Here is an 11,626-nt window from a genome sequence, read left to right on the forward strand (position 1 = left end):
ATACACATAAAGATAAATAAATAAAATTTCATAAAAAGAAAAGGAATAGACTGGGAAACATCCCGGTATACCTTGAGATAGATTAGCCCAGAGTGACCTAGCAAAGTAGCACAAACTGGGAAACTTAGAAGAAACATATTGTCTCTCTGTTCTGAAGCCGAGGGGTCAACGAGGTTGGTTATTCCTGGGGCCTTTCTCCCTGGATTGCAGATGGCTGCCTTCTCTGTGAAATTTCCCCTGAGCTTCCTGTGTGTGGCTGCATCCCAATATCCTGTTTTTATCAGGATACTTAGTATACTGGATTATGTTTAATAAATATAGTTTTATTTTAATTTTCTTTAAATAGATTATCTCCAAATAGCCCATTATGAGTTCCCAAGGGCTAAGACTCTAGCATATATATTTTGAGGAGGACACACTTTGGTTCATAAAATGCTATTATGTATTTTCTCAAGTTTTAGCCTCAAATATAATAGTTCTCCTCTATACATGTGGTTTTACTTCTAATAGATTAGTTGCTTGAGGTCACTTATGATCTAAGAAATATTAAACAGGAAAATTCTAGAATAAGCACTACATAAGCCTTAGGTTGCATGGTATTCTGAGCATCATGATCAAAGTTTGTGTTCTCTTCCTCTATCTCACTCTGGTTGTGCATCATTGTTATGACCAGTGTGTCCACGCTGTGTCTGTCACCAGCCACTTAGTAGCTATGTCAATTATACTATAAGAAGGAGAAATACAATGAGATAGAGAACATCCATGAAATTTTGGTTATAGGATATTGTTCTAATTTACCATTGCTGTATTATCTTACTATGCCTGGTTTATAAATTAGTACCTTTGTCCTAATTATCATGGCTTCAGGCATTCAATGAAGGAACACATCCCTCACAGGCAGGGGGCACTGCTGTGTGTCTGTGAAGTGTGTGTGTATTGAGTTGCAATGTTCAGTAAATTTTTTTTTTTTTTTTTTTTTTTTTGGTTTTTCGAGACAGGGTTTCTCTGTGTAGCTTTGCGCCTTTCCTGGAACTCGCTTTGGAGACCAGGCTGGCCTCGAACTCACAGAGATCCGCCTGGCTCTGCCTCCCGAGTGCTGGGATTAAAGGCGTGCGCCACCACCGCCCGGCTGTAAATTTGTTTTGTAAGTTGATAAAAACAGCATTTTTTGGGAGGAGGTGCGGTGCTCTGAAGCACCCTCCTCTGCATTAGGATGGAGCAGAAATCTTAAGAACTTGAAGCCAGCTGGGAAGGGTATGAATGATCTAGGAATCGACTGTTCTTACTCGTATGCTCTCTTCATTTAGGTATCCTTTGCTCTCCGGGTTGTTGAGGTTGTCAGACTGAGCTCCCATTTCCCACTGCCCATCAAACTGGGATGCTCCCAAACCATGAGGTACTCTGGGGTTTTTGGTGCCCAGGTTTTACATCTCCAAAGTTCAGAATTTCCTCTCCCGCATCCCCATTCCACCCTTCCCTTCAACTTCCCATTCTGTCACCAGATGGATAAAAAGTATTGGAACAGTGTTTGAAATTAGATTAAACCTACCTGAGCTTCAAGTCAACTGACTTAGTCATCTTAATGACCTCAGCAAAGTCACTTTTGCTGTGTACTTTATCATGTAGTATTTTGTCATGTTACTGTCCCTGGGATTAGACCACACAGCTGTGGGCCATATTAGATTATGAGACTCTACAAGTGACTGTGAACTTGCCCTTGTCAGTGGAGGTGTGAATTTTTGGAATCCAGTGGAGAAATTTCTACCAAAGGCCCAGTATTTCTATTGTGTCTCCTTTTCCTCTTTGGCTCTTAGGGCATTAGTAGAGCTTGTCTCTACTTAGAAAACATACTTCAGGGACATGTTTCCTCCTTTCTCCGGGAAGATGCCGTGGACCTTGTCCTGTGAACTCAGTGAACCAGCTTTGACATCCTGCTGGACTCTTTGTAGTGAGATAATTAATGCATTCATTCTTTATTCACATGGGATCCCGGGCTTGCTTTGTGACAGGGCAATAGAGTTTTCCACAAAGCTTGTCCTTGTAGCTTGTGAGCTTTTTTTAGTCCTTCTTTCCAGACTCCCACTGTCCTCTGAGATCACCCATGGCTCTGCCTTTTGAACAGAATAGTGCAAAGGCTCACCTGGTGTATGACCTTCTATCTTTGCAGGCTTGTGTTCACTGCTACCTTGAGGAAGACCTAAGTGGCAAACATTTTACAATGGGTGAATTCTTTTAGAGCAGTGAGTGATTGAAACTATCAAATAATCCAAAAGAATATCACATAGCTGTAGCTGTTGCTCTCATGAAGGCCAGTGGGCAGGAGGGTAGAGGGCTGAACTTGTGCCTGTGTTCATCAGCTGTGGAAACATACAATCACAGACAACTGGCCATACACGTTTGTGACCAAGTTTTCCTTACTCATTTAAAGGACAGCAGACCTGATCTCATCAGTGTCTAGTCTGTGCAGGAGTATGGAGCCTGGTGCTCAGTAAAATTTATAAATATCCATATTTCTTTTAGCACAAGCCCTGCAGATCTTGTAGCCAGGTATGCCCATTGAATACTTCTTACACAGTTGAGTCTCTGGTTTGGGGTATCAACTAAACAGGACCATGCACTCTTTTATTTTATTTTATTTTATTTTTCTTCATTAAGACATTTTCTACTCACTCCTCATGCTATCCACAGACCCCCTCCTCCCTCCTCCCACCTCCCAGCCCTCTTTCCCAAGCCACCCCGCATCCCCACATCCCCCAAATCGAGGTCTCCCATGGGGAGTCAGCAGAGCCCAGCTCACTGAGCCTAGGCAGGTCCAAGCCCCTTCCCACTGCACCAAGGCTGTGCAAGGTGTCACACCACAGGCACCAGATTCCCAGAAGCTTGCCCATGTACCAGGGACAGATCCTGATCCCCCTGCCTGGGTGGCCCCCAAACAGTTCGAGCCAAACAACCATCTTCCGTGTCCAGAGGGCCTAGTCCAGACCCATGGGGGCTCCACAGCCACCAGTCCACATTTCATGGGTTTCCACTAGTGTGGACCATGCACTCTTGCATGAGCTAGCTACCTTCTACATTGTCCTATCTAGGATAGTAATCACATAGTGTTTTCACTGCATGTATACTACTTACCCATTAGTCCCTTAGTGACTAAATCATTATTCACTCCATTAACTGTCATCACATTAAAATACTCATGGTCAAGTTACTCTTGTTATAGTTAATACTGTCCTAAACATCAAGAATTGACACTGGCAACTCAGATATTGTAATGAGAAATCAAAGTGCTTTCCTTGAGTGACAAGGTGGAAGTTCTCAATAAGAAACAAAACAATCATATGCTGAAGTTGCTGAGTTCTATGATGAGAAAAAAATTCCATGATACTTATGGTAAAAAGACAAAGGCAGCTCATGAGTGTTTTCCAAATCATCTCAAATTGTAAAAAGGATGGTCACAGTGTGTGGCAAATGCTCAGTCAAGAGGGAAAGACGTTGAATTTGTGTGCACATGTATAGGAAAAGAGTAGACATGCCATTCTAGTTTCATCTCTGAGGCTTTGAGAAAATACTCAGAGCAAAAGCAAATTAGGGGAGGGAAGGTTTCATTTTTACAAGTTATTTTATGTGTGTGAGTGTTTTGCCTGAATATATGGATATGTAGCATGTGTGTGTTTGGATCATAGGAGGGCAGAAGAGGGAGTCAGAGCCCCTGGAACTGGAGTTACAGATAGACTGGCATGTGGGTGCTGAGAATTGAACCTGAGTTCTCTGGAAGAGCAGCCAATGCTCTTAACCACTGAGGCAACTTTCTAGTCCCAGGAAAGATTTCTTTTTTTAGCTGTCAACTCTAGATCCCTGTCCATCACTGACTGAAATAAAGGCAGGAACTTGAAGGCAAGCCTGGTTACTATACCATGCAGCATACCTTTAAGACAAGGAACTCACTTCATATCCAAAGAGGTATATCAGGAACCATGGAGGATGCTTCTGGCAGGCTGGCTCATACTCAGCTAGCTTTCAATACAGTTTCAGGACCATCTGCCCAGGAATGGTACCATCCACCATGAGATGGGCCATCCTACATCAATGAACAATTGTGGCAGTTCCCCACAAGTCCATCTGATCTAGACCCTTCCTCATTTGAGGTTCTCTTCCCAGATGACTCTAGGTTAGATCAAGTTGATAGCTGCAGCTAAGCAGGACACAGATGTGCAGTGTCATCTGCAGTTTTCGGCATCCATCGGGGGCTTTGGAATGTATTTATACAGATAAAGAGAAAGCACTGCACATTTTACATCAGCAGAAATTATCACAGCAATTATTTAATAATTAAGAAAGTCAAAAACAGACAAATAAGTTTTAAAATTTTTCATTTTATTTTATGCATATAAGTGCTTTGCTTGCATTTATGTATGTGTACAACATATGTATTCAGTGCCTGAAAAGTGAACGAGAGGGCATTGGATCCCCTGGAATTTGAGTTACAGCTGATTTTGAGCTACCGTGTGGGTGCTGGGAACTGAACCTCTGCAAGAGCAGCAAGTGCTTTTAACTGCCAGACAACTATCTCTCTAGTCTCCACATTAATTAATTAACCTGTTTATTATTATGTAATATTGTGACTTCCGTCTGTGAGTTCAGGGAAGGTCTAAATGGTGTGCCTTTGCTTTTTACCTCCCCTCCCCCCTCTTTCAGTATTCAGAGCAAGTTTTCACCTAATAGACAAAGCCAGAGCTCCCTTCCTCCCCTCTCTTCCCTCAAGTCCCCATCCCTCTCTTTCTTTAATTAAAGTAGATAATTTCCAACTAGTACTTGTGTCTCTTGGTGTCCATTTACCTATAATAGTAAAACGTCAGACAGCAGGATGGTACTGAAATTGCTTCTTTGTTGATTTTTACTTCGTTTTCAGCTTGCATTTACTAAGCATTGACCACACGCAGGTCTTTACTGATGCAATCCTGCAGTTCCTTCACAAATCCACAGCCTCCTGGGAGGATACAATAAGCAAATAGATAATAATGCACAGTGAGGTAGAGATGAAAAGAAGCCACAGGCATCCGAGGTCCTGGAAAGAAGCAGAGCACACCTAAAGGAAGTGATACTAAAGACAGGCGGGTGATGGGGCGGTGCTCCTCCAATCTGGCAGAACAGCATGGGTAAAGACAATGAGAGCCAAGGCTGGATCACAGGTCCATGGGAATTTGTGGGTGAGGCTTTAGAGGACAGGGTTTTAGATGACAAGTTAAGGTGGGCAGATTTTGGCCTGAGCTCACAGACGGCTGCTGAGCAGGGGACTAAAATGATTAAAATAAACTTAGATTGGATATAAGGGGAAAACTGGCAGAAGGGAACATGGGTTGGGCAGTGGCCTTGGCAATGTACACAAATGAGCTGACTTTAGAACTCTGGGAAATGATATTGTTACATCAATATCTATATTTATATCAGCTATCAAGGGAAAGAAAGGGATTGGGTGAAATGATGCTGGGGCTTGTCACTTGCGTGTGGAAGAATGATAATTGGATTGAAGCTGACAGTACAGGTTTGCACACCAGGCAGAAAGACAAACAGAACAGTACCGATAAGAGCTAACAAAAAGACTTCTGATTCCCAGGGCAGTTTAAATGTCTTTGGTGAGGGATATGTAGGCCTCTTCTTGCTCTTTCTCCACCCTTCTCAGGTCCCTCTTACCTGTGTCCTTCTCCCCTCCTGAACTATTGGCCACCTTTATTCCCAGACACTCCATGAATAGCTATCTCTCTTCCTCTCTGTGACCTCTGACTTTGAGTTCTTGTGGAGCTCCTCTGTTACCTTTCTCTATCTGGGTCCCCATCTCTAGTCTCTTATTTCTTTGCTCCATTCCAAAACATTGCCCTTGGAGGCTCAAGGCATGGTCTACAAGAGACAGTCTGTAGAATGCTGATATCCAGAAAAAAATCGTTTAGCTTCTATTTGTTATGATTTAGGTCTTAAATGTCTCCAAACACCTATGCAATTTAGGTGTGGTTGCCAACTTCTGGCTCCTGTGAATTAGTGAAATCTATAAAAGATAGTACTAGAGGGTGGAATTTGAAGGACATGCCATCGAAAGAGATGTTGGGTCTGGACCCTTCTGTCTGATGAAGTGAAGAGTTTCCTCTACTTCCATGCCTCTGCCATGATTGTCACTGCACCACAGGCTAAGTGGGGCCAAGTGAGCCCAGACTGAAACCCCTGATAGTGGGAGCTGCATCCCACTCTATTGTACCAATCTTAGTTGGTCTTAATGAAAACCTGGAGCCAGATACTGGGGTAAATGCTGAAAGATCAGAGAGACAAAGGAACAAGCCACATCCTCTTCTCACCTCATCAACTCCTCAGCCTGAAGGATTGCGCTCCTTTCTCCTCCTGCCTTATATTCCTTTCTCCATCCAGCCATATCACTTCCTGTCTCCCCCTCCCTAGTGCTAGGATTAAAGATGTATGCCTTTCAAGTACTGGGAGCAACGGCGTGAGACCCCAAGTGTTGGGTTTAAAGGTGTGGGCTACCACTGCCTGGCCTCTATGGCTAGCTAGTGGTTGGCTTTTGCCCTCTGATCCTCAGGCAAGCTTTATTTGTTAGATCATACACAAAATATCACCATTTAGGTTGATTTCTTTATGACTAAATACAGTCAGATCTGTGGAAAGCTGACTAATATCTTGTCTTTCCTGCTTCATATCAAGGAATCTCACAGTGAATCCTTACCAACACACACTTCTAAAGGGACACTTACCAGTGGAACTTCCCATTGGCACCCAGTGACTCCACCTTTTCATTAGCATGACCTATTAGCCACCATGTCTCACCATGTCTCCCACTTTCATATTAGTTAGTTCCAAACATTCCTCTAGGTGATACTTATGTCCACGCTGACCCAGACCCTTGCCCAATCTTGCCTCTAGTCTTTGACCAATGCTATATGAACTATTGAAAATGCTTGAGTGGGTACTGATTTTCCCTTTAGGAGAGACTTGGCAATTTCTAGCTACTAACATCCTGTGGGTAGAATCCAGTAATTCTTTTAGATACCCTACAATGCACAAGGTGGCCCTCACAAAAATTACCCTACCCCAAACGGCAGGAGTACTGAGCTGAGCTGCCCAGACCTAGGACAAACGTTACAAGGTACTCTAGACTCTCTCGCTATGGTGATATTTTATTTTGTACTAAAATGTTATTTGTATGTTAATAAATAAAGTTGCCCGGCTAGCTCAGTCAGTAGAGCATGAGACTCTTAATCTCAGGGTTGTGGGTTCGTGCCTCACGTTGGGCACCAAATGTAGATGTAACCAACCGTCTTATTAAATAAGAAACACAGAACCAATGCAAAGAAGAAAGCCAAGAGGTCAGAGCTAAGAGCTAAAACCTTACCCTTCCTCCTGCGGTGGTCCTACCTCTCTGAAAGAGAGCTACTTCCTGTGTTAAAGTCTTTATAAAGACTTTCGGTTCTGCCTTCTCATTGGTTGTAAACCCAACCACATGACCACCTCGTCACGGCCTGTCTGTATAGACCTTCAGGTCTTCTATGGTTGGTATTGAGATTAAAGGCGGGTGTCTCCAATGCTGGCTGTATCCCTGAACACACAGAGATCTACCTAGCTCTGCCTATCAAGTGCTGGGGTTAAAGGCATGCGCCACCATGCCCAGATTTCCTATGGCTTGCTAATAGCTCTGACCCCCGGGCAACTTTATTTATTAACATACAAATAACATTTTCTTTGAATGGGATTGTGTCTTTTACAAACCTAGCTGTGTCCCCCACAGCAGGCACACAGTAGACATTTAAAATACAAACCTGATTCATTAGTCTTGGGTGAACGATAGATGAGTGAACCAGTCAGTACATGGATGAGAAAAACAGAAGCCTGTGTTTCAGAACTTAAGTTCAGGAATTCCTGTGTCATGGTACTATTGCCCCATCACTGGAAAAAAAAATATGTTAAAAACATAGACATCAGCAGCTTAACACTGAAAATTGGTGGTCTACTTAATGTTAACTGTGTGATACTTTCATGTCAAAGAACATTTGGTTGGCTAGTATCATGCTTATCAAATTTGCAAATACACAGGGATTCTCTGGAGGTGTGGTAGATTGAGTGAGAATGGTCCCCATAGCCTCATGTGTTTGAGTGCTTGGTCTGCAGTTGGTGGAACTGTTTGGGAAGAATAAGGAAGTATAGCCTTATTGGAGGAGGTGTACTTTCTGGAGGAGATGTGTCACTAGGGATGGACTTTGAAGTTTCAAAAGACCAAGCCATTGCCAGTTAGTTGTAGTGGCATTCCTGCTAAGCTCCTGGCTTGGCTCCAGAGTGCAGCACCTAGCCCTAATCCTTCCTTTGTTTAACCACACCTTTTGTTTCTCTTACCTTTTGTTACCCTTATCACCTTTTGTGAATCTTGTTAGAGAGTCAAGGATCAGAGAGTCCCCCAAGGATCAAAGGCCTATGCAAAACTTGGTCCAGGAAACCCAGAAAACCGTGCTACCTGATAAACCAAGTAATTTGCACCTGGCGTTTGGTCTCTGGGAGCTCCTTTTGGGTTGCTTTGAAGGTACGGAAATTAACTATCTAAACTGTAAATGGAGTAAAAAAATATGCCCTAGGCAAAGGGTTAGTGCTTCAGTCCTTCGAGGCTGGACCCCCCTGCAGCCATGATAGGCTAAATTCATTCTTAAGATGCCTCTGTGTCTTCATTCCACAGATCCGCGTGGACCCACACACTTGTGTAGCGACCACACAGCTACAGTTAGTGCTCTTTCTCTCTGCCTCCTGCTTGTGGATGAGATATGAGCTCTCAGACACTGTTCAGTGCCATTCTTGCCTGCCTGCTGCCGTGTTCACTGTCATGATGTTCATAGACTCATTCTCTGAAACTGTAAGTAAGCCCTCAGTTAGAAGCTTTATTTATTTATTTATTTATTTATCTATCTATCTATCTATCTATCTATCTATCTATCTATCTATCTATCTATTTATTTATTTATTTATTTATTTATAGACAGGGTCTTACTATGTGGCGTTGGCTTTCCTGGAACTCACTATGTAGACCAGGCTGGCCTCAAACTCACAGAAATCCACCTGCCTCTGCCCCTCCCCTCCCCGGCCTACCACATGCTGGGATTTAAGGTATGCAACGCCACACCTGTCTTTTATAAATGGCTGTGGACATGATGTCTCTCCACAGCAATAGAAAAGCAACTAATACAGAAGTTGGTCCCAGAGAGTGGTGTATTGCTATGACAAGCCTGACCATGCTGGTTTGGGGAGGAATGCAGAAGACTACCAGGAAGGCAGTTAGATGACGTAACTGGGGCTTAATGGGCCAGTCTAGCAGGAGCTAGGAAGACGGTAGTGCTGAGAGTGCTGTGGCCTATAGAGGTTGCAGAGGATAACCGACTAGCAACTAGGCTAGAGACAGTTCTTGTGGTGTTTTGGTAAAGAGTCTGGTTGTTTTTTGCCCTGTCCTAAGAATCTGCCCGATGCTAAATTGAAGAGTTTGTGACTAATTCCTTTGGTAGAGATTTCAGGACAGCCTAATGTGGACTACACTGTACAGTTATTAGTGATCACTCTGACACAGGTCTACAATGAGAAAGAGCAAACGGGACAAAAAGAAGTACAAAAAGGACAGTTTGAGAAGAACAGAACTCCAGGAAATTTAATATTGGAGCCAAGGCTTGTGCGGAGGGGGAAAAGGAGAGCCTTGAGGCTAAATAGACTAAAAGGAAGTGTTGTCCTCAAGACAAGCTCCCACCCAGCTAATCCTGCCACTTGAAGGAAAGCATCAACTAATCAACGTTTATGCAAATGTAATTCAAAGAGGGAGCCCTGCTCCGTACCTAGCAGGCAGGAGAATTTAGCAGCATAGAGCAGGAGGTCCAGGCTTTGGAATCAAGAGGATATAGTAGTAAAGGAGTTAAGGATTCTTCCTCTTTAGTTAAGGAAAGCTTCTGAGGCCAGGTGTGTGGCAGGGGAGTCTATGCATGAAGGTTCAGAGAGGCCATTTGTGGAGCTGTGAAAGTGAAGCATGGGTTGTTTGGAGACCCCAGGATGTTGGAGGTGCCAGAGCCATGTCTTCCAGGGAGAGCTTCAGATAGGGAATGGACCAACCAAAGAGAGGGAAGTGTGCTGCAGTCAGCAAAGCAGGAAGGGCCGTGCCTTCTGAGTCCTTTGACATGGGGCCTGGAGCTAAAGGATTGAGAATTTGCCCTGCTTTGTCCCAGAAGTTTCTCAGTACTACTCCATTCTTCTCTTTTGGAATGGTAATGAATATTCTGTGCCATTGTGTGTTGAAGTACCTGATTTGTTTTTTTTTTGTTTTACAGGGGGTTACAATTAAAAAAGCTTGTCTTGGGTCTCTGAAGAGATCTGAATTTTCTATTTTGAAACAGTTCTGAGACTGAAAGACTATGGGGACTTTTGAAATTGAGCAAATCCGTTTTACTTTGTAATAGTTAACTTTCAAACCCATGACAAATAGCTGAGGTGCCTCCTTTTTATTTTTATTTTTATTTTTTATTTTTTTCGAGACAGAGTTTCTCTTAGCTTTGGAGTTTGTCCTGGAACTCACTCTGTAGACCAGACTGGTCTCAAACTCACAGGGATCCACCTGCCTCTGCCTCCTGAGTGCTCAGTGCTGGGATTAAGGGCTGTGAGGTGCCTACTTAACATATCAAAGTGGACCTGGTCACATCCAAGTTCGCCCAGCATCTTTCAGTCCCTACCCATTGCAGGGTATGTCTGGCATATCCTATCCTCTACCCTAAGCTTCCCCAGCCCAGGGGCTGTGTTGCTCTTCCCCTAGAGACTCTTCCTTATAGAATCCATACATTTTGGTTACCCACTCCTTTTGTACCTTCGGCCTCTTGACTCCTGCACCCGGTTCTCTTCTCTCCCTTCTCCCTTCCTCCTCCCCACCTCCCCATATGGCCCAGCTCAGTATGTCTGCTCTGGACTCTTCCAGATGTCTCTGTTCCTACCTATGATCTCCCTTTTATCTATAATAAAATTTTTCCTCCACCATACCCAACAGCAGTCCTGTCCCTTTCCTTCCCCTCTTTCTTTCTTTCTTTCTTTCTTTCTTTCTTTCTTTCTTTCTTTCTTTCTTTCTTTCTTCCTTCCTTCCTTCCTTCCTTCCTTCCTTCCTTCCTTCCTTCCTTCCTTCCTTCCTTTTTTCCTCAATAACATGGCTACAACAAGCCTGTGGGAGGCAGGGAATAGAATGTGGTGACTCAAATGAGAATGACTCCCATAGGCTCATATATTTGAAAACTTGGTCCACAGTTGGTGGAACTGTTTGGGAAGGATTAAAAGGTGTGGTCTTGTTGGAGGAGGTGTGTCACTAGGAGAGGGCATTGAGATTTTAAAAGCCCATGCCATTTTCAATTCTCTCTGTCTCTGGCTCATGCTTGCTGATGAAATGTAAGCTTTCAGCTACTTCTGCTAAGTCATGTCTTCCTGCTTGCCTCACTGCTTTCTGTGATGATGGTCATGGACTCACTCTCTGAAACTGAAAGCGAGTTCCCAATGAAATTTTTTTTTTTTTATATGTTTCCTTGGTCAAGGTGTCTATTTATAGCAATAGAACAGTAACCAAGACAGGAACAAA

This window comes from Peromyscus californicus, unplaced genomic scaffold, assembly GCF_007827085.1.
Source record: "Peromyscus californicus insignis strain IS unplaced genomic scaffold, ASM782708v3 Scaffold_4__1_contigs__length_199733344, whole genome shotgun sequence".
In the NCBI taxonomy this organism is placed as follows: domain Eukaryota; kingdom Metazoa; phylum Chordata; class Mammalia; order Rodentia; family Cricetidae; genus Peromyscus; species Peromyscus californicus.